Source organism: Pinus tabuliformis, chromosome 1_1, assembly GCF_031772625.1.
Source record: "Pinus tabuliformis cultivar Carrire ecotype Pingquan chromosome 1_1, CPIR1, whole genome shotgun sequence".
NCBI classification, from domain to species: domain Eukaryota; kingdom Viridiplantae; phylum Streptophyta; class Pinopsida; order Pinales; family Pinaceae; genus Pinus; species Pinus tabuliformis.
This window is the reverse complement of record NC_142297.1, coordinates 995,443,076-995,466,710: the sequence shown is the minus strand read 5'-3', so window position 1 is coordinate 995,466,710 and position 23,635 is coordinate 995,443,076.

Below are 23,635 nucleotides of genomic sequence, written 5' to 3'. Positions count from 1 at the left end.
TTCAACAACTTAGAGCTTTTGTGGGAAAGAAAATTGGTTATTCTTTAAAAACATTATGCATAGATAGAGGGGGGAATTCACTTCTAATAAGTTTGTTTCTTATTGTAAAATAAATGACATTCAAAGGCAATTGACAACTAGTTATACTACCGAATAAAATGGAATTGCTGAATGTAAGAATAGAACAATTGTTGAGATGGCTAAGAGCATGTTGAAAGGTAAAAACCTTCCAAACTTTTTTTGGGTTGAATTTGTAGCTACCTCTATTTATTTTCTTTATAGATGCCTAACAAGAAGTGTGAAAAATATTACCCCTTATTAAGCATGGTGTGGAAGAAAACCCAATGTTTCTCATATAAGAGTATTTGGTTGCATTGCTTATGCTCATGTTCCTAATGAAAAGAGAAGAAAACTTGATGATAAAAGTGTGAAATGCATTTTTATTCGCTATTGTGAGGATACAAAAGGTTATAGATTGTACAATCCACATACTGAAAAACTAATGATTAGTCATGATGTGTTCTTTGATGAAAAAGAAGAATGACAATGGAATGAAAATGTGCAACAACAAAATGCAAGTATTATTGTATGAAAAGATGAATTATTTTATTATTATTATTATTATTATATAATTTTTTTTTGCAAATTAATTTAGTAATCAAAATACTTCACATGCCACATCCACTTCATCATCTTCTGCAACTTGAAGTCCTGTTTCAAGTCCAAGTCCTCCTCCAAGAAAGATAAAATCCTTAAATGAAATTTATGGGTATACTAATTTTTCTTTGATGTCTCAGATTGAAGCAGAGCCAGGATGTTTTGAAGATGTAGTAAAAGAGTCAATTTGGTACGAAGCAATGGATGAGGAGTTTACATTGATTAAAAGGAATGAAACATGGGAGCTTGTGGATCCTCCTATAGAAAAATAAGTCAGTAGGGTGAAATAGTTGTACAAAACAAAGTATGCAGTTGATGGATCAATACAAAAGAAAAAAGAAAGGTTAGTGGAAAAGGGATATGTTCAACAACCAGGTATTGACTACAATGAAAGATATGTTTATGTTGCAATATTTAATACAATTAGAACTATTTTGGCATTGGCAACATAATATAAATGGTTAGTTTATCATTTTCATGTGAAATCAACCTTTCTAAATGGTGAGTTGAAAGAAGATGTATATTTTCAGCAACACGGAGGATATGAAGAAGCAGGAAATGAACACAAAGTCTACAAAGTGAAAAAGGCTCTTTATGGACTTAATCAAGCTCCAAGAGCATGGTATAGTAGAATTTGCACTTATCTTTATGAAAAAGATATTTAACAGAAGTCAAAAGGAACCCACAGTATATATCAAGTAAAATGGTAATGATATACTAATTGTTTGCTTAAATGTAGACATCTTGATATACACATCTTCAAGTGATTTGTCAGTGGAAGAGTTCAGGAAGACTATGCTGACTGACCTTGAAATGATTGATTTGGGTTTTCTGCATTATTTTCTTGGCATAGAAGTGACACAAATGAATGATGGAATTTTTATTTCACAAGAAAAGAATGTTTAAGATATTCTCCACAAATAGAAAATGGGAAACTATAAAACCATGAGCACACCCATGAACACAAATGAAAAGCATTATGTAGAAGATGGAGTTGAAAAGCTAGATTCTAGATCCTATAGGAGTATGGTAGGAAGCCTTTTGTATCTTACTACCACTAGGCCTGATATTATGCATGCAGTAGGTTTGATTTCCAAATTCATGCAAATTCCAAGTAAGATTCATTTTGGAGCAGCAAAAAGAATTTTCAGGTATCTTTGAGGAACAAGTCGTTATGGTATTAGGTATACTTCATCAAATAATTTTGGGTTGGTTGGTTATACAAATAGTGATTGGGCTGGATCTCTTGATGATAGAAAAGTCACTTCAAATTATGTATTTAGCCTTGGATCAGGAGCAATAACATTGTGTTCAAAGAAGCAACCAACTATTTCATTGTCTTCTATAGAGGCAGAGTATATTGTAGCATCAACGACAATATGTGAAACAATTTGGGTGAAGAAAGTCTTATTAGATCTAAAACAATAACAAAAACATGCCACAACTATTTTGTTGTGATAACTTGTCTACCATTGCCATAACTAAAAATCATGTGTTTCATAATCGCACCAAACACATCGATACCAAATATCATTTCATAATAGACTATGTGACAAAAGAATAAATTGAAATAAAGTTTTGTATAGCAAATGATCAACTTGCATATATATTCACCAAAGCACTACCAAAAGGGAAGTTTCAATACATGAGGGATATTCTTGGAATCACATCATTATGCATTAATTGGGAGTGTTGAGGATAATGATTAATTATGTTATGTAATTGCTGACAAATTAGTCAACAGATTTTGTGTTGATGAATTATCAGAATTAGGGCATCAAATTAATAGAATTAGTTAGTATTCAAAGTTATTATTCAACAAATTATTACGGGAAGTAGATTAGAATCAGAAGTTAGTCAGATAATTGATAACCCAAGTGGAAATGTGTTCTCTATTTAGTAATGTATAATTGCTTCCATGAAGATATGTGATTCAAGTGAGAGTTGAATTCATGCATTGAGAACTAGAATTTTCTATTTTTATTCATTGCATTTTTACATGTTTTCACATGTATGCTCTTGATAGATTTAACAAATTCTTCCTTTCTTCAACATTGAGCATTTTTGGAATGATGGCCTACTTTTGAAACTACAAAGGGTTGAGAATGAATACCCACATAAAAGGTAATTACGTTATGTTTATTATGAAATTGAATCTACTTTCATATACGACCTTTACTAAAATCAAAGCTGAATATCTTTAATCATACTAGTACATAAAGAGCAATAACCTGCATTGGTAGAGATTTTGAGACATTCTATGATTTGTAATTACCTGCAAATAGCTCAAGGAATGATGAGAAATTGATGAGCTGGCAATAAACACCCCTACAATGAAGTTGTCCCTCATTGTATTATTCTCATATTCTATGGTATTTAGAAAACTTTCAACACCATAACCAACGTCAAAGAAATTGATTATGTTGACTTTGATTTTTTTTGCTTCTAGCTGGGCTAGAGATGGCATATTTTTAGTAGAGATGTTAAAGAGTTTCAATTCCTTTTGTAAACTGTCACACATTTTATCTTTCTTTTTATGGTTTCTGTGTATCTTTTACAATGGTAGAATTTGTGTTTTCAATGCAATATTAATACTTTCTATAATAAGGATATCCCTATAGCTCTTGCTAATGTGCATGACCGTGGCGTTGATGTGAAGATCAAGCTGAATTTCAATATTTTTTCTGTTTATATTTCATAGTTGTTTGATTGCACTTTCTAATATGATTAAACTCCTTGACGACCCTGCCTATAAATTTAGGCTCATTCCCTAGTTACTTCTCTTGTGTAAAGTGAAAATATAGCCTGCAAAGTTCTGAGCGAGGTGTATATGATCAAAGAACAAAGAATGATGCTTTGAGATGAGAAATAGGCCATTGTTTAATATAAGCTTTGTGATCAACGACGATATAAAACTGTGTTAAGCAACCAGATCACATAATATGAGAAGATATAGATCAAAGACATCAAAATTAGCCTCTTCAAGGGCGAAATCTCCTTCACATTACACAAATGAAAAATTCTTGGATGATACAAATGAAGAAACCTCCTTTCTATATATAGGAGTCTAAGGGGTCACATTATAATCAAATTCAACTTAACAATAATAATGTATGGGCACAACAATAACAGAAGTAGGCTTCTATGGGACACAATAATAACAATATGGGGACTACATGGGCACACCAATAACAATAAGGTGGCTACATTAACAATAAAAATGAGGGAGTACACTAGTATTATAGGGACCTAACGTGCCCCTCTCCTTCAAAAAAGTGAGTTCCTCAATGCTTGAGTGGTTTTGGATGCTTCTGTAAAAAATTCTCATCCTCCCATATGGAATCTTCAGTGGGTAAGTTCTTCCACTTGATGAGATACTCTGAAATTGATCGTTTTCATAGCTATTGAGTTCCTCTTTCCTTGACTTCTTCAGGTTCCAATATGATTTTTCCTACCTCATGAAGTTTTAGCAATATTGTTTGAACTAGGAGCTTGTCAGCTATAACCTTCTTTAACCATGAGACATAAACAACTAGGTGCACTCAGGAAGATTCAAGAAGCTCCAATTTGTAGACCATGGTACCAATCTTTTGCAACACCTTGTAAGGACCATAATACTTTGGTGACAATTTAGTATCCATCTTAGCTTGCTCGAGGGACATTTGTTTATATGGTTGTAGCTGTAAAAATACACATTCACCTACATCAAAACTTCTTTCACTGCGATGCTGTTTTTCCTATTGTTTCATTCTATTTTGCACGAAAGTGAGGTTATCCTTTAAGATTTCGAGAACTTGTTGCTGATTCTCGATTTGATCGTCCACTTCTTGAACCTTAGAATGATTTTCCAAGACTTTTTGGAGATCTGGAAAAATAGATGATTTCGATGTTTGAACCTCTAGTGAACATAATTGCACAATTACGCCCCGTTGTTCTTCATATAAAAGCTTTGTCATACCATTAGATTTTATTATCTTACCTGGTTTCCTTGTGATACCCCTTAATTGAACTTCCTTTCCTTCCCAAAAAAGATTCATGAAAAGTTCATGAAAATCACAAGCTATCGTACACAAAGATTATAACCATTGGAATTCTAGTACACCATCAACACCACCCATTGGAATGGAAAGCATTGGACTATTCAATACATATTCTCCCATGGATAGCTTGATATTGTGGCACTTTCCAGAGGAATTTATGGTTCCTCCATTTGCAACCATCACTTGACACTCTGGTGATGGATATCGGAAGCAATTCAATTCCCTGGCTATCTTACAATGAATAAAATTATGGGTATTACCCGAATGAATCGACACTATTACCTTTTTCTTCTTGATATGTCCTTCTATCTTGAGAGTTTGAGGAGTGGTAATTCCCACAAATGCATAACAAGATATGTTCATATTCATTTCTTCTTTCTCTAGGATTGGTTCCTAGTGTATATGCTCTTCATTTGACATTTCTTGTTCATTTTCTTCCTCCTCTTAACATTCTATGTAAATTAATTTCTACAAAGCACACTTATGACCTTTAGTGTATATTCCATCACAACTGTAACAAATTCCTTTTTCTCTTTTTTCTTCCAATTGTTGTGCTATCAAACTTGTAGGTTGTGGAAGGCTAGGAGAAATAACACTTCCATCTTTATAGTTGTGAGTGGTAGGGTTCCTTGTTGTCATAATTTTTCTTTCAATTTCTCTTGCCAACCTGAATGCCTTCTCCAATTAATCAAGTTACCAAAGCCGAACATCATGTTGGATGTTATCCTTTAAATTCCCTATGAAGACATCAATCCTATGCTCCTCTCGAATATCATTTACCCTTATATTCAATTTTTGGAAGTCCTCAATGTGCTATGCCATTGAACCTTTTTGTTTGAGATTTATCAATTCGCTAAAGAAGGTGTTTCTCCTTGTATCCTCATAATGTGATATCATTTCTTCTATAAAAATTGATTAAGTGATAAGTGGTTTAAGAGAACAAAGCCATTGATGTCATACAAACTGATTGGGTTCTAAATATAAAGTTGCAATGCATACGTTTTGTGTGTGTTGCACATTATGAAGATCAAAATATTGCTCTATTTGCAGTATCCATGTTACGGGATCCTTGCCATCAAAATTCCTCATATCGATCTTTGGAATATGGTTGGTCTTTAATCCAACATTAGAGTCTATGAAATCCTGATTAACATTTCTTTTCTTCTCATCATGAGTTCAAACCATCTATCCTAGCTTCTGTTACTATTTGTGAGAGAAAAATTTGTTGCACTTGGTCTCGTATTTTTGATATATCATGTTGCATTTCTTCCTCTTGTTCATGTGTCATAGTAGAGATTTTGGGTTGCTTACTAGGTATTTCCATTTTCTTTCTTTAGGGAATTAATTAATGATAATTATGCTTCACTATGCCCTTTGAATAACTTCAAACTAATTTTTCAAACAAAACTTATGTAAATTTTAAAAACTACACACCTTTTTGTCACTTATAGGAGCTCAATATTGAATATGGTGTATCTCTATAATTTCAAATCTCCAAGGTCTGAAATTTCATCCTCTGGTAGCTCTCTGAGTCCTCGTTCCAAACCCACAAGTTTGATTGATGTTGGAATCTTCAAGAAATATTTATTCCAACTCTCCCATAATGGCCAAATTATGGTCTGGTTCAATAAAGCAAAGTTGTACGGGATTCCAAGTGTCATTGTTTCAACCTTCGGCCCTAAAATTTCTACATGAAAAACCATAGTTCATGTAATTTCAACCAATTTTTACAGACTTCAAATCCGATGCCTCAAACGAAAGTTATGATGATTTTCCCTAGGTGACTTGTTTGAGGAAAAATTCTGGAGCCTGAAAAAACTCTAACTTCCTCAGAGCATATTTGTGAAAATATAGTGAACCAAAATCTGAAATTTTTACACAAAGTTCTTTGCAATTGTGGCTCTATGTGGTAAAATTTCAGCTTCTGAAGCCTCATAGAAAAAAATTTATGACTATTTTCCATAGGTCACACGCTTGAGACAAAATTCTAGAGTCTCTGAAAAACCTAACTTCCTAAGAGCATATATCCAAAAATATAGCAAACCAAGATCTAAAATATTTACATGAAGTTTCTAAGATTTCGACTCCACGTGGTAAATGTTTTAGCTTTTAAAGCCTCGTAGAAAAAATGTTATAGAGAAAATGCCAAAATGACATGTCTAAAGAAGCGAAACCCTACAATCCAAAGCTCTGATAGTAAATGTTAAGCAACCAACTCACAAAATAGAAGAAGATATAGATAAACGACATCATAATTAGCCTCTTAGAGGGGGACACCTCCTTTACATTACACAAATGAACAATTCTTAAATGATACAAATGAAAAAGCCTCCTTTCTATATATAGAAGTCTAAGGGGTCACAATATAATCAGATCTGACCTAACAATAATAATGTAAGGTAAAAAAAATAACAATAGTGGGCTTCTATGGGGCGCAATAATAAAAATATGGGGACTACATGGGCACAACAATAATAATAAGGGGGCTACAATGATAATAACAATGAGATAATACACTAGTACTATAGGGACCTAACACTAGGTTCCAATCAAAGAAAATATGTTGCAAGATATGAGGACCACGATAACAATAATGTTTTTCAAATAGTTATGCAACAAATTCAATTAACCATAAAAATATTGTTATTTTTTCTACAATTTGATATATCTTCAAAAAATAATTTTGATATGCATTCAATCTACACAATACAAGTTAGTCCAAATGTGAATCTTTATTTCATTACCCATTTTGGAAACTAACTTCTTTTCTCGGGGCTATTGGCCATAAATGTTTTACGCCTTCAATTGTTATGTTCTATTACTTGTATATATTTGGAATTTGGTGACTCTCTACCGATAAAGCACCCGATACTATGCTTTTATATATTTGGAAGTTTGTGGCACTCCGTAAATAAATTACTCAGTCCTCTTTAGACTAATAGTGGTGCAGAGTATTCAATGTTATTCATTGTTATAATGAAAATTTTGTCAATAACTTAAAATGAAGGTAATCACGTATATTTCTATGTGTAGGTATTTATCAAACTGATATTTGATTTTTACTTTCAATTGATTTTAAAGATTTTAAAAACAATAAATTTTCTTTTCAATTTAATGTTTTTTTCTTTTTAATTCACTGTTTTTAATAGGCTTCCATCATAGGCTTCCATCATAGGAAAAACTAATATGTAAAGTTTGAGTAAAGGACTAGTTATTGGTTGTCCACGGTGTCTTGGATAGACAGTGATCAGATGCTCTGTTAGGGCACTCCTTGATGTGAAGTCACTAGGTGAATTCCCCGCTCCAATTGAGATGATATATTAGACATGATGAATATATAGTCCCACCAATCTTACAAAAAAAAACTCATTATTAGTTTGATTAATTATGTAAGACATTGTTGCTAAATAATGTACTTTAATATAAACATGTACAGGTCATATTTAGCCATTATTCTTGTTAGCCAACATACTCCAAAGGTATATATGTATTTTTCAAGTGAGTTGAGTTATTATAATTAGATTCTCTTGACTGTGGAATGAAGCTGAGAATATTTGGACATGGTTTAGACTTTGTTAGTCTCGTTATTATAATTAGATTATCTTGAATGTGGAATGATGCTGAGAATATTTGGACATGGTTTATACTTTCTTAGTATCTTATCAAACAGGCGTCATGGTCTTTGACTTCTATATCGGCTTCATGGTCTTTGACTTCTATATCTTGAATTTACTTCAACCATTAGCATGAATTTATTGCTTCATATCTTCCGTTGTTATTGTTATGGTTGTTCATTGAAAATGCCCTAAATCAATTTGATGGTTCTTGCACTAGAGGCAGCTAACAAACTACAAGGTTCTACAAAATGAGTAATGGTTGCATTTCCTCTTAAATTATTTCCCAATATAGACGAATATTATGCCTAGCTTCTTATGGGCAGTGTTTGCATTTATATTAAATTTTTCTTTCTATTCAATCATTATTCTCATCATCTAAGAAGTGCAAGGGCTTTGTGTAGAGCATTTTCTATAATTGAATTTTGATATCATAAAAGGAGAGGCTCCTCAAACTTCATGCTTGTTGGCATCCATTGGTTGACATTACTATCAACTATTCACTTGTTCTACTAAATCAATTTTCTCTTTCCTTCCCGAGAGTTTAATTTTCAAACAGTTGAAGGCTACTCGTCCCACCTCCTACTTAAACGCAATCATCACAGAGAAATAAAAAATAATGTATGGATAGAAAACACGAAACTTGACGAATCACAATCAATGGTTTTCATTCCTCTCACCTGACAGTAGTTATTCCCTGAACGTTGGCGCACTACTACACGAACGGTTGTTTTAAAATGTTTATTTAAGACAAAAGTTCATTTTCGTCTTAAACACACGTACTAATTATTTGATTTTCTTAAATTAAGAAAAAAGGGAAAAGAGGCTCAAATCGTTAACTACTTGATTGTCTTAAATTAAGACAAAAATAAAAAGCATATCAAATCGTGTGATTGTCTTAAATTAAGACAAACTGCAAAAAACTAATTTTTGACTTCATCTCGTAAGCTCTGCATTCCTCTGCAACAAACCAATATCGGTGGTAGCTGGCGGCAACCACCACAGGTGATGACTTCCTTCGACCCATGAATCGTTAAGCAATTGACAACAAATGGGCATCGACAAGGTTTTCAGAGCTTCTGACTAAATCCAAAACCCGAAACTAGCCTTTCAAGGATATTCTCCACTTTGCATATACTCTGTTTTCTATTACCATATGTCCTCTCTGCATTTTCTATGTTTTCTATTATCAAAAGTTGAGGTAGAGACCAGGAATGGAAACTTCCGAGTGACCAAGGGATGATGATGATATCTGAAAACGATAGCTTGAGAGCTCCAACAACAAACAAAATTTCAATCAACAGTGGAAGACCGGAAAAAATAACGAAATGTTTGAGAGTGGACAATAGGGAAATGCATAGTACGGACAAGAGTGATTCAGATGATGAGAATGAGGAGAAGAAGAGTAAAGTCTCTAGTAACACTACGAGAAATAGGTGAGCCGAAAAAGTGGAGATGGAGAAGGACAAGGTCGAGGAGAGGGGACTAGAGAGCCTTATGTTTGGTACCATCTATGACCAGAAGTTAACCACGAAGTTGGGGAACGAATTCGACCAACTTCAAGGTGAAAATACCTAGGAGAATGATGCAGTCGCGTGGTTCATAGAAAAAACCCTAGGATCCCAAGTAGATTCATACGAAACAGAAGATTTAAAGTTACACAATAAAGAGGGTTTTAAAAAGAAACTGGTATGGACTGACGAAGAAGAAGTTAAGACAAAGGTAGATATAACTAAGATAGACCATTTGTGAAAATTAAAAAGTCAGGAATTGGAGAAATTGATTTCAGGAACTGCTTATATTAATAGCTTAAGGTCACAACATGCCAAATTAAACCTCATAACCGAGTGTGCAAACCTGTATAGATAGAAAAAATGAGGGTTTTGGGTTCGATTTTGATTCCAATACAAAACTTGAAAATGGGCGCTTTAGGGTTAGCATGGGATTTGGTGGATCTGAGTATGATTTATTGAGGAGTAATGATGAGATTTTTGTAAAAATCAAGAAACAATTGTTGTCTGGTCAAATTGAGTATTCTATGTTAAGGGATGTAAATGCAGAGGACCCATCGAATGTGGTTATACAGTCCGTGGGTTTCCATCCAAATGGGCAGTTATTTCTCATAGATGGATTTGATAAGTGGTTCAAGTTTTTCCAAATTGACACGAGAAGGAACCCCAAAATCCACAATGTTTATTGAGGATCTTTTGATTCACAAGGCTTCATTTTTTTCCTAACGGTTCAATGGCCATTGCTGCAGGACACAGGAAGTTCTTCTACAGTTTTGATGTGGTGAAAGGTGCATTGGAAAAGATTAATTGTTTGATTGACAGAGAGGGGAGGAGTTTAGATAGATTTGAGGTGTCAACAATTTCTAGCATGATTTCATTCATTGGGAATGATGACTATATAATGCCGGTTTCGAGAAAGACTAAACAGTTGATTGGGAACTTGAAAATGAATGGAACATCTCGTGCACTTTTTTTTGTTAATGTGCATAACAAAAGTTATTTTCCATATAAGACACATACAATTTACAATCTCTAGGGTAACTAAGAGACAAAGCTCTATATTTTTTTTGTTATATGATTGAGTGAGATGTGAATGTTATATGAATATCGTTTGACATCAACACAAAAAGCTGCAAAATATTGAGAAAATGTCAACCTAAAATTGTTTTGGGTCTTTACTAAAAATTACCCACTTTTAGGGTACTTTGTCTGGGCCAACCAATCAAGAGTTTTATATCCTCACAAGCTGAAATAATTTTGAAAAAAAATGAAGTAAAAGTGGCACAATAAGCTTTATCTTAGGCTTTGCATAAGAATTAAATGTATATTATGTTGGGGTGTTTTTCTTAAACAATATAAGATTCATGATTCTCAGCTTTTGGAAAATGTGCAGGTAGTGTGGTTTGGAAAGTTGAGAGTCACATTCAATAGTTCTCTGAAGGAATTTATTCATACAGATTTTTTGTTTGATTGTTTAATATATAATATTAATTTCCATGGGATTAAATTATCTTTCTCATTAGCCTTTATGTTCCATCTTTGTGGTTGTGTTGTGTGTGTCTTGCTAATAATATTCGTTGATCTTGTAGATATTATCCTGGGAATTTTTGTGCTAGATTGCATGAGGAAGTTGTCCCCCAGAAGAATCTCCTTCAACAAGTGTTTTTTTTGCTCATGATTTATTCTTCATTTCATGTAGGTTTTAACCCCGTATAGAAATTCCCTGCATATGAATTCTAAAACATAGAAAATAAATAATGCGAGAGCATAACACATAAAACACGTATACACAAAGATTTTCCCCTGGATCCCAAAACTAGGACTACCAGCTTGATTTTTCATTATGTTCCTTTCAATGTTACAATACATATTTAAACACGCCGAAGCATCCAATACCATGGACCGAAAACCATCGTGTCCAAAACCATGTGCAAAAATCATGCACAAAACCATAGGTAGGTCTGCTCAACCTAATATAGGGTCCAAAAAAAATTCCCCGGGCTATTGCCCCGGACCCTATATAGGGGTGCTACCTACCCCCCTCAAATCCCCTGCGACTGGCCCGCGACGCAATTGGCGCAACAAAGGGGGGGCTCCACCCCCACTCTAACCCCCTGGTTAACTAGGGTAGCTAGTCATGGAAAGAATATAACACAACCCAACATTCTCCCACTTGTTGTTTTCTTGCCACAGGGAGGCACATTAGAGCTTAGTCATTTATCTAGCCCTACAACACCCATTGTTTCTCTACACCAAGAGAACTTCTCAGAGCTCATAGATTTTTTCAATTCATCTGCAGTATTCTTCAAAGTGTCCACCTCTACCAGCAACACGTTTTTGTCCTCTATCATATCCCTCACAAAGTGATATTGGACATCAATGTGCTTTGTCTTTGAATGGTAAGCAAGGCTCTTTGCCAAGAAAATTGAACTTTGGTTGTCACAGTCTATCCTTATAGCTCCCTACACTAACCCCATACTTGAACACACTCTCTGCAACCAAACTACTTCCTTTCTTGCATGAGTGGATGCCATGTATTTTGCCTTTGTAGTTGATGGTGCCACTACAGATTGTTTCTTACTCATCCAACTGACTGCACCTCCAAATAGGTTAAACACATACCCACTTGTAGATCTTCTCTGATCCAGATCCCCAGCCCAGTCTACGTCAACAAAGCCACGAATATCCAAACCTCTATCAAATCCTGGTCTTCCTTGGTAACGCAAACCATAATCACTAATGCCACGCAAATACCTGAAAACCCTCTTCACTATTGTCCAATGCTCCTTTCCTGGTTTTGACATAAACTTGCTCAATACTCCCACTGCATGTGCAAAGTCTGGTCTAGTACAGACCATCGCATACATTAGGCTACCAACTGCACTTGCATATGGAACATGGGACATGTCCTCTCCCTCTTCTTGTGTCTTGGGACACTGTTCAGTAGATAACTTTACACCTACAGGAATAGGAACCTTCACCGATTTACTATCCTGCATATTAAACCTCTGCAGTATTGTCTCGACATACTTCCTCTGGTTTAACCAGAGCTTCCGCTTTGCCCAATCTCCTTTAATTTCCATGCCCAAAATATAGTTTGAAGCACCAAGATCTTTCATATCGAATTTGGAGGACAATTGGGTCTTCAAATCCTAGATAATTTCTTTGTGATTTCCAACCTGCAACATATCATCCACATACAAGACCAGATAAATAACATGGTCACCAATTAATTTAAAATACACACAATGATCTGCTTTACTTCTAGTGAAGCCAAATCCCCGTATAAATGTATCAAATTTCTGATACCACATCCTTAGTGACTGTTTTAACCCATACAGAGACTTCTTTAAATTTCATACCAGTTATTTCTTACCCTTCACCAAAAATCCTTCAAGTTGATTCATGTAGATCTCCTCTTCCAGATCCCCATGAATAAATGTTGTCTTCACATCCATCTGTGCTACCTCAAAATCAAAAGCAATAGCAATAGATAAAAGTAATCTAATAGAAGTTACCTTGGAAACATGAGAAAAAATATCACCAAAATCAATTCCCGACACCTAGGAATAATCTTTTGCTACCAATCGAGATTTTTACTTCTCCTCCTTTCCTTCTGCATTTGTCTTCTTCTTGAACACCCATTTGCTGCCAATGGGTTTCATTCTAGCCGGCAACTCCACCAGATCCCAAGCCTCATTTTTGTGCAAAGATGCCATTTCATCAACCATGGCCTCTTTCCAGAGTTTTCCATCCTCTGAATCTACTGCTTCCTTCATAGTTTTGGGATCATCATCAGTAATAGATAAAGCAAAATTTGAACAGAAAGCAGATGGACTTTACCTTTCTAGCTGGCTTCTTTCTCGAACTGATCTTCTCACACTCGGAGTTTTTGGCTCTTCATCTTCTTATTCCTCTTCTACTGTAGAGTCTGATTCTTCCTCCTTAAGCTCAAACTCTATCTTTTGAGGTTCCATTGATGGGACTTCATGTTTAATAACATCTTTCACCTCTCTAAACACCACATCTTAGTTGTACACAACCTTCCTTGTTATTGGGTTCCAAAGCTTATAACCCTTTAAACCATCCTTATACCCAATAAAGATGCACTTTTCAAATTTTCTATCCAGCTTTGTTCTTTTCTCCTTTGGAACATGTACATATGCATCACATTTAAATACCCTTAGATGTGAAAGAGAGGGTTTCTTACTAGTCCATACCTCTTGTGGAGTCTTATCCTCCAATGCTGATGAAGGTGATATGTTGACCAGGTAACATGTTGTCTCCACCGCCTCTGCCCAGAATTCCTATACTAACCCAACACCACTGAGCATGTTTCTTTCCCTTTCCATTAACGTCTTGTTCATTCTTTCCGCAACTCCATTTTTCTTAGGTGTGTATGAAGTAGTCTTTTGTCGTTCTATACCACACTTTTTACAGAATTCTTCAAATTCCTCATTGTAAAACTCTCCACCGTTATCTTTCATCGACACCTTTATCTTCTTCTCTATTTGGTTTTCCACCAGAGCCTTAAATTCTTTAAACTTGTCCAAGAATTCAGATTTCTTCTTAAGGAAATATATCCATCTATTCCTTGAGAAGTCATCTATAAATGATACATAGTACACAGATTTACCCAGTGATGGAACCTTCACAGGTCCAAAGACATCACTGTGCACAAGCTCTAATATCTGTTTTTCCCTCTTACCACCAGAGGGGAAACTCACCCGATTCTGCTTCCCATATACACAGTTTTCGTAGAAATCAAAATCCAGTGAGATATTACTCATACCTTATACCATACCTTTACCATAAAGTATTCGAAGGCCCTTCCCTCCAATATGTCCAAGCCTTTGATGCCACATCATGGTATTCTCTCGAGAGACCACTAGATTTTCTGCTCCACTTTCAAGAACCACAGAACTATTGCACCCATCAACAATAGTGCTACCTTGCAGCTTGTATATAGTTCCAATCCAAACTCCTCGCATCAATACCAGTGCTCCCTGAACCATCTTGCAGGTATCCTTCTCGAACACTATTTTTACACCTGCATCATCCAACTTGCTTACGGAAATCAGATCTTTGGCCAATGGAGGAATATGTAGAACACCCCGAAGTGTTCTAACCCTTCCACCTTGCAACTTCAACTTTACTTTTATACAACCAACAATTCAAGTGAAGTGAAAGGATGCACCTAAGTCAAGCAACCATGCCTCATGATCTACATGTGTACTTGAAAAAGCCAGGTACACATCCCCACCTTCATCTGAGGTGGTTTTCACGTCTGTAGAAGGAGCATCATTAGATCCCTTTCCTTTGTCGGGAGCTTTAGATTTATACTCCCTTTTATAGTGCCCTTCCTTTTCGCATTTCCAGCACACCACCTTTATAGGTTTTCCTGGAGATTTATATCTCCCTTTAGATTTAGATCTCCCACTCGATGACTTATTTTTGTTTCTATTCTGGGACCATCCTCGTACAGACAAGACATCACCATTCTAGCTCTCCATATCTTTTTGTCTCATCTCCTTCGTCAGCAAGGATGAGACTATTTGATCAAGTTGCAAGGCAATTGCATTGCTACCTATTGTAATAACTAGACTATCCCATGAATCTAGTAGAGAACACAACAAACTGATGCACTTATCTTCATCTGAAATTTTAATATCAATAGATAATAACTGACTTACCATAGTATTAAATGTGTTCATATGCTCTGTCACTGAGTCTCCATCTTTCATCCTTAGGTTATACAACTTTTTCCATAGGAACAGTTTATTCACCAGAGACTTAGATTGGTACAAAGTCCCTAACTTGTCCCACAAAGCCTTTATCGTAGCTTCCCCTGATACATTCAACAATACTGAATCTGAGACACACAATCGTATTATGCTCTTTACCTTCTGATCCAACTTATTCCATTCTTCAATGGACACTCCTGTTGGTTTAGTACCCGGATCTACCACGATCCACTAATATTTATCCACCAACAGATCCTCCATATTAACTTTCCACAACTCAAAACTCTGACCATTAAATCTATCGATCTCTATCTTTCCATTGCTTGTTGTGTTCATTCACCACTAGAATCGATCCCGTAGATCTCCCATTGAACAGGGTCTACTACAGGCCCAAGCAAAACCCCTCAGCAACAAAGGCATCCCATTGAAGAGAAAACAACTCTGATACCAAATCTAGGTTTTAACACCGTTCATAAATTACCTGCATACAAATTCTAAAACACAGAAAATAAACAATGCAAGAGCAAAACGCATAAAACACATATACACAGAGATTTTCCCCTAGATCCCAAAACCGGGACTACCAGCTTGATTTTTCATTATGTTCATTTCAATGTTACAATACATATTTATACATGCCAAAGCATCCAATACCATGGACTGAAAACCATCCCGTCCAAAACCATGTGCGAAAACCATGTACAAAACCATAGGTAAGTCCGCCCAACCTAATATAGGGTCCAAAAAAGATTTCCCCAGGGTGCTGCCCCGAAACCCATAGAGGAGGGCTACCCGCCCCCCTCAAACACCCTGTGAACCCCCCACTATGCAATCAGCGCAACGAAGGGGGGGCTCTACCCCCAATTAACCCCCCGGTTAACTAGGGCAGCTAGTCATGGAAAGAATATAACACAACCCAACATTTCAAAAATTTGATCTTCCTAATTTAAACTTTATATTGTTTTATCTCTTTCTGTTGTACAAATAATTTTAGTTCCCAGCTAGATGTTTAGTTTTTCTTTTACTTTTAGTATTGACTTAGGAGTTTTTTTTGCACTCCAATATTGTATTTACACTTAAATGTACTTATTAGCCCATTTGACCTACTTTTTTGGTCATTTGTTGGACATTGACAAAATTATCTTATCAAGCTTGGTTACTCAATTGTTATTTTTGAATTCAATATGAAAGGCATGAAGGGCAGTACAGTAAGTGAAATGTAACACCCTCCTCCCACATCTACCCAAGCAACTGGCCACCCAAGGTAAACATGCGATGAGAGGCCACTATGATATGATTCTACCTCCTAAGTCACATTAAGGAAGTAGAATTGCTAGAAACACACCATACAGACATCCAAAATCATCAACATAACCCTTAGAGGATAATTCATCCACTCAAAAAATATGTTCCTAGGTCCCACTATTGTTTTAGGTCTCTTGGACCATAGTCGCTCTCATTCTATGGGCAAGGAAGTGACTGGCAACCTACTCATAGGCTTGCCTACTAATAATTGTGGACCAAAATCGTCAGTGTTGTGCCAGCAACATCGGGATTTAAGCCACTTTCTCATGCTCAGAGCCCAGGACACTGCCCATAACTGATCCATCTCTTCAAATCAGTAAAATAACACGAAAATGAAATTATTGTAGAAAATACTTGTTCAAGACTTTGACTGGATTCCTACTAGCCATGATAGGCATTTCATTAAACATATCATCGAAATGTAACCTACAGGTGTAAACAATAGAATTAAGTGTAGCTCAGGTCTCATACTTATCTCAGAATCACTATGAGTCATTTTTCCCTCATGCAATTTTCTTCATTATCATCTATTAGGTCATAGGCACATTATTGTTTCATATACAATTAAAAACATGCCAAGAGCCATACATAGCTTCTATCATAAAATGTGCATATAACTAACATAACAGGAACAAAAATACAATGAACATATCAGCCATCAAATCCATAAATACATCAGTACTTTTACACATGAAAATCAGGGGAATGGATTTCTCATTAATGAATGCAATGAACCAACCAGAGATGGGACTACCACATTCCACCCGATCGTAGAATGGCTGAGATAAATCTCTCTTCATCCATTCACCCCTGTGCCATATTCCAAAAATGAATGTGGGATCTCATAGAAAACATCAATCAAAACTCATCTAGGGATTCCATAGGCCATCCACCTCAACCCATCAAAGAGTGATTCCACCTCATGGTTGGATATCACCAAAATGATCATTAGATTGGTCTCCATCCAAGCCTCCCAGGGCTTCCAGAGTGTTTGTCCAACCAAGGCTTCCAGAACTAGTAACTCAACCCACAAATTATATAGGGCTTCCATAACATTTTTCCAACAAGACCTTCTAGAGCATTTGTCCAACCAAGGCTTCGAGGACTAGTAACTCAAACCAAGATGTTATAGGGCTTCCAGAGCATTCGTTCAACGAGGGCTTCCAGGAGTAATAACTCAACCCAAGCTAAGGAAACATGAGAACCAACCAAAACAAAACAACCAAAGTAAACCCACAATCACCATGGCTATCCAAGAAACGGCAAGGATAGGAAATCGACTGTCGATCCAGGCAATCCTCCATGCCAATGACAGATCACAACCAAGAATTCACATGCATATGCCATGCATGCGAAAACTAGTGAAAAAATCATACATGCAACTCGGTACCTACAAGAAAATGTGATGTAGTTGCTGATGCCAATGCCTTCTTGCGCTTTCTTGCTCTTCCTTTGCCTTCTTACTCCAAGAATCCAAGTATGCCACACCTTCTAAGAGTGCTTCAAGTAACATTTTCTATACGTTAATATGTTACATAAAGTAGTGTATGATTTATTTTCTAGACATGAGATTTCTAAATATCCACATGCTTTCATAGTAGAATTCCATATGTGGATGAGTGGTAGTCAACAACAACTCGCCAACACAGATGGATAATCTTGCTTGAATCGGTGATAGATCGTTCTCATGCACAATTTTGTTTTATGGGTTCTCTCTCATCACCTTCAACTTGAATATAAGCTCACTTCCTTGACCCATTGAGAATATTCTAGCCCTCGGCCCAATATGATTATTAACAACCATAATTTTTGTCCCCTCTAATTTAATGCCCCAAACATGTGGAAGATGTGACAAGTGTGATGAAGAGAATGCGACCATTCTGAGCATTGTGTTGCGTTGAAATTATGAATTGAATTATAGCATATTGGTTTGAAACAATTAGTCAGGATCTCTTGGCTTTCCCCCATATATCGTATTAGAGATGGACAAAACTGTAGGCCTCATTGTCAAATATAAATTTCTTGCAACTCGTTTAGCAACTAGCAAGTATAAACAAAGGGTGGGAAAACATATTTTGTAGCAAACTATCTTGATTAAACTTAAAGAAGAAGGTTGATTAGTGTTTGATTATTTCTTTTCTGTAATTGAGACTCTGGCATGCAACGTGGATATAACAAACCATGCATCGTTTACACATGCTTCTTGTAAACCATGCATCATTTACACGGTCTCATTTTTCTTGGCAAGGTGTCTCTTCTTTTTCTCTTTGTTTTGCTTCTCTTCTATTAGGTTCCTTTGAGGATAATACTTAATCATGTTATGTAATTTCTCACAAATCAGTCATCGAATTTTGTGTTCGTGAGTTATCAAAATTAGGGTAGAAAATTAATAGAATTAGTCAGTATTCAAAGCTATTATTCAACACATTATTAGGGGCAATAGATTATAATAAGAAGTTAGTGAGATAATTGATATTCTAATTAGAAATATGTTTGTTATATAATAATGTATTCATTGTTTCCAAGAAGATATGAGATTCGAATGAGAGTTGAGTTCATGCATTGAGAGCTAGACTTTTCTAGTTTTTGTTCATTATTTTTTTTTACATGTTTTCGTATGTATGCTCCTGATAGATTTAACATGTGCTATCAGAGCTAGGTAAAGAGAGTTTATTTGTATGTAACATGTGTGTTGTTTGCAGGATATTTCAAAATTTTGTGAAAGCCATTGGAAAGAGTTTTCATAATTTTGAGAATATTTTGCAGATTCAAGTTATTGATGGGAATGCTCAACAGTTAGTAGCAATGGCCAACAACAACAATGGTATGAATATTTCTGAACCACAAATACTAGTGTTTAAAGTTGGGAACTTTGATTTTTGGAGAATTAAGATGAAAAAATTGTTTCTATCACAAGATTTATGGGATTTTGTAGAAAATGTCTATACAGAATGAAACACTCAAACACTTTCTCACTAGACTCAAGACCAATCAACAGAGCTATAGGAAAATCATAAAAAAATTTCAAAGGCTCTCTTCCTAAACCAACAATCAATGCATGATTCAATTTTTCCAAGACTAGTTGGAGTAACAAAATTAGAGGAGGCATGGGATGTGTTGCAACAAGCATATCAGGGAACCGATAAGGTAAAAGTTATTAAGTTGCAGTCCTTAAGAAGAGAATTTGAAACTCTCTGTATGTAAAACTCTGAATCTATTTAGGATTTTTTCACTAGATTTATGGGAATAATGAATGAAATTAGGCCTTATGGAGAAGATTTAAAAGATCAAAAGATTGTTGAGAAGATTTTAGGAAGTTTGCTTACAAAATTTGATGGGGTTGTTGTTGCTATTGAGAAGCCTAAGGATCTAACTTAGCCGTTTGTGAATGAGGTAATGGGCTTTCTTCAATCTCATGAGAAAAGAATGAATAGATCTTCTGAAAAATCTATTGAGCAATTTTTTCAAGCAAAAGGAAATGTTTCCGAAGATAAAAGTCTTGAATGTGAGAATTCCTCCCATGAGGAAATCCAGAACACTCATGGAAGAGGAAGAGGACATGTATACAGAGGAGGGAGAGGTTGAGGAAGAATATTTTCTGCAAACAAAAAAGGAAGAGGTAATGATGAAAATGATGGAGGTAAAAGATTTAGTAAATCCAAAGTTCGATGTTTTTATTGTAAAATGTTTGTCCATTATGAATGGAATTGTTCGAAAAAATAAAAACAATAAGCTAATTTTTCAAAAGAAAAAGAAGAGGTTGGAACTTTATTCTTGGCTTGTGATTCAACTAATAATGTTTCAAAGGAGGTGTGGCTTATGGATAGTGGTTGCAGCAATCACATGACAAGAAACAAAGATGGATTTGTGAAAATAGATGAATCTACAAAATTTGATGTACTCTTCGGAGATGATAAGCTAGTTGAAGCTAAAGGTAAGGGACCAATTGTTGTGAACATAAAACAAGGAAAACCAAAGCACATTAATGATGTTTTATATGTTCCTAGTCTAGCACATAATTTGTTGAGTGTGGGGAAACTCCTTGAAATGGGATATTTAATTGTTTTTAAGAACAAGCAATTCATAATCTATGATAAAGATGATCATAACTTAAAAGAATTTCCAAGACTAATATGCTCAAAATAGAATTTTTGCTTTCAATCTCCCATGTGAAGCAAGTACAACATTAAATATTTATCATGATGATAGTTATAAACTATGGCAGATGAGGTTTGGACATTGAATATGAGAGGCTTGAAATTGCTATATAACAAGCAAATGGTCAAAGGGTTAGCCCTTATCAGTTATTTTGATAAAGTCTGTGAAGGGTGTATTCTTGGTAAGCAACATAGAGATTTATTTCTAGCAGTAAAAACATGGAGAGCAAGTAAACCATTAGAGCTAGTGCATGCAGATATATGTGGTCCTATGAATATTTTATCTCTCTTGTCACTTCCAGAGTTAACCTCAGATTTCTTACAAGACTACTGCCTAGAACACCTATATTTTATGTGTCTCATACAATTCACTGAAAACTAGATACATCACATATATTTTTGTACTTATATATATATATATATATATATATATATATATATATATATATATATATATATATATATATATATATATATATATATAGATATATATATATATATATATATATATATAAAATAAAAAACATGGGTTGGTTGATTCATCCAACGACATAAGGCATGTATTTTTGGTACTCTTTCACATATACAACTCACAAAAATATATGTATGAACTAGTGGAGGCTGGGTAGTTCAAGGACCTACAATTTAATCATCTTTAGCAGAAGAATGAAAGAAGAGAAGGAGATAGAATAACTCATCACATAGAACTTGAAACATCAAGAATTCTATACTTATTTGAGTTAAATATAGACATAATGGATGAAACAAGATTGGGTGTAATGATTCACGGAGTGCAATTTTAAAGAGATAATCTCAAAGATACATACAAGCATGTGCATTAACGAGTCAATAGAAATGAATCTCTAAGAACATATGAAACATTTCTAGCAGCTACAATTACATGAAATCAGAGAGGAAACCTGAACATAATAGAATTTTAAAAGAGAGGGAACATATTGTAGTACTCGAATGTAGGAATCACCATCATTTCATTAATATTCTAAAAAATGAAAATCTTGAAGTCATAGAGTCTCAGAAATAACACGTAGTTAATCTTTAGGATTCATACCCTTTTCTAATTGTTTCTTCCTCCCTTTTATAAGGAGAGGGAGAACATGGAAATTACAAAATATCTCAGAATAAAGCTTCCATCTTCCTACATGACTAGCTATCTTCACGTGTAGGCTCTGTCGCCTCCAATTATTACAACAGAAATATCTTTTTCTTGAAAATTAAACAGAACGACAATAGCAATAATAAAAAACAAAACAAAATTAACAAGTGAAACTGAAATGATGGTCCTGTAAAAATATCTCCACGCCACTCTCTTTACTGGCATTTGGTCTAACCACGTTTCTATTACATTATGCCTCATGCTCTCTCGGCCAGTTCCTTGTCACTTTCGGTCTTAACAGTTTCACCTCTTCTCTTACAGGAAGCAGGAGTGGTCAACCATGATGGTCATAATCGATTTTGAACATAGCTACCAACTCATCTGTCCCCTCTTACATTCTTTCTCAGACCTAGTGAACTCAGTCTGCCTAGTGAAACAATCATACAAGTGTATCGGAGCTTAGATATTGGGGTTTTAAACTGGACAGACTCTGCAAAATTGCGAACGTTGATCTCATTTGGCCGCTATCATTTAGCCCCTTTCAGTATTTCTGCATCATAGGAATGAGGGATGTGACCTGGGGCTTAGCCTTTATATCAGAGGTTTCTTATCAGTGGCTTGCAATCAGGGAATTAACTTAGAGTGATATGATATCAAGTTTCACTGATTGCCAATCGTCGACCACCCTTTGCACTTAGCCCTTGGTTTCTTTGACTCTTTATGTGACTGTGGGCCATCCCCTGTATCAAAGCTCCTTTATCAGTGGATCACAATCGGAGGTTTTACTTTGTGTGACAACATGCCTCAACCTGTAAAACCAATTTTTTATCTCCGATGTGATGGCATCCACTGCCACGTGTCTCCTTGTGAGTGGTGACAAGTGTCACCCTGTTTTAGCCCCTTATGACCCCACAAAATGTTGAATTTTCATGCCACATGTCTGTGGTACTACCACGTCATGCTAATGTTAGTGCCACCGTGTATTTACTAGATCCAATAATACTTTGCCACGCAGCCCCCTGGTGGAGAGGGAAAAGGCCCGCCTACCTTGTTTTTCCCTTGATTTCCTTTGCAAATCATTTTCAACCCTTCTTGGTCATTTATGCTTATCAGCATATTACTCCCACAATTTCTTAAGAGTGGTTAAGTTGAAATTTCCAATTGCCGATTTGCAATGTGTTTGGGTGGTTGCTATTTTTGATATGTGAGCCTGCCGATGCACCATGGAGGACCTCTGATCACCGATATACACTGTACCTTGGAACTATGATATGTGATCACTTATATTGGTGATCGTTGATCACAAGTTTTCTCTGGCCTCGCCAATATTCGGTTAGTGCCACCAATGAAAATTCACTGATGTGCGATAACCGATATTAGAGCTTTGCTACATGAAGCGTCGAATGCCCTATCGTTATGGAGTGTGATCACCGATATGTGATGCGACCCTCATGTGTGATCGTCGATACGCCATGTCACTGGAACCTCTGATT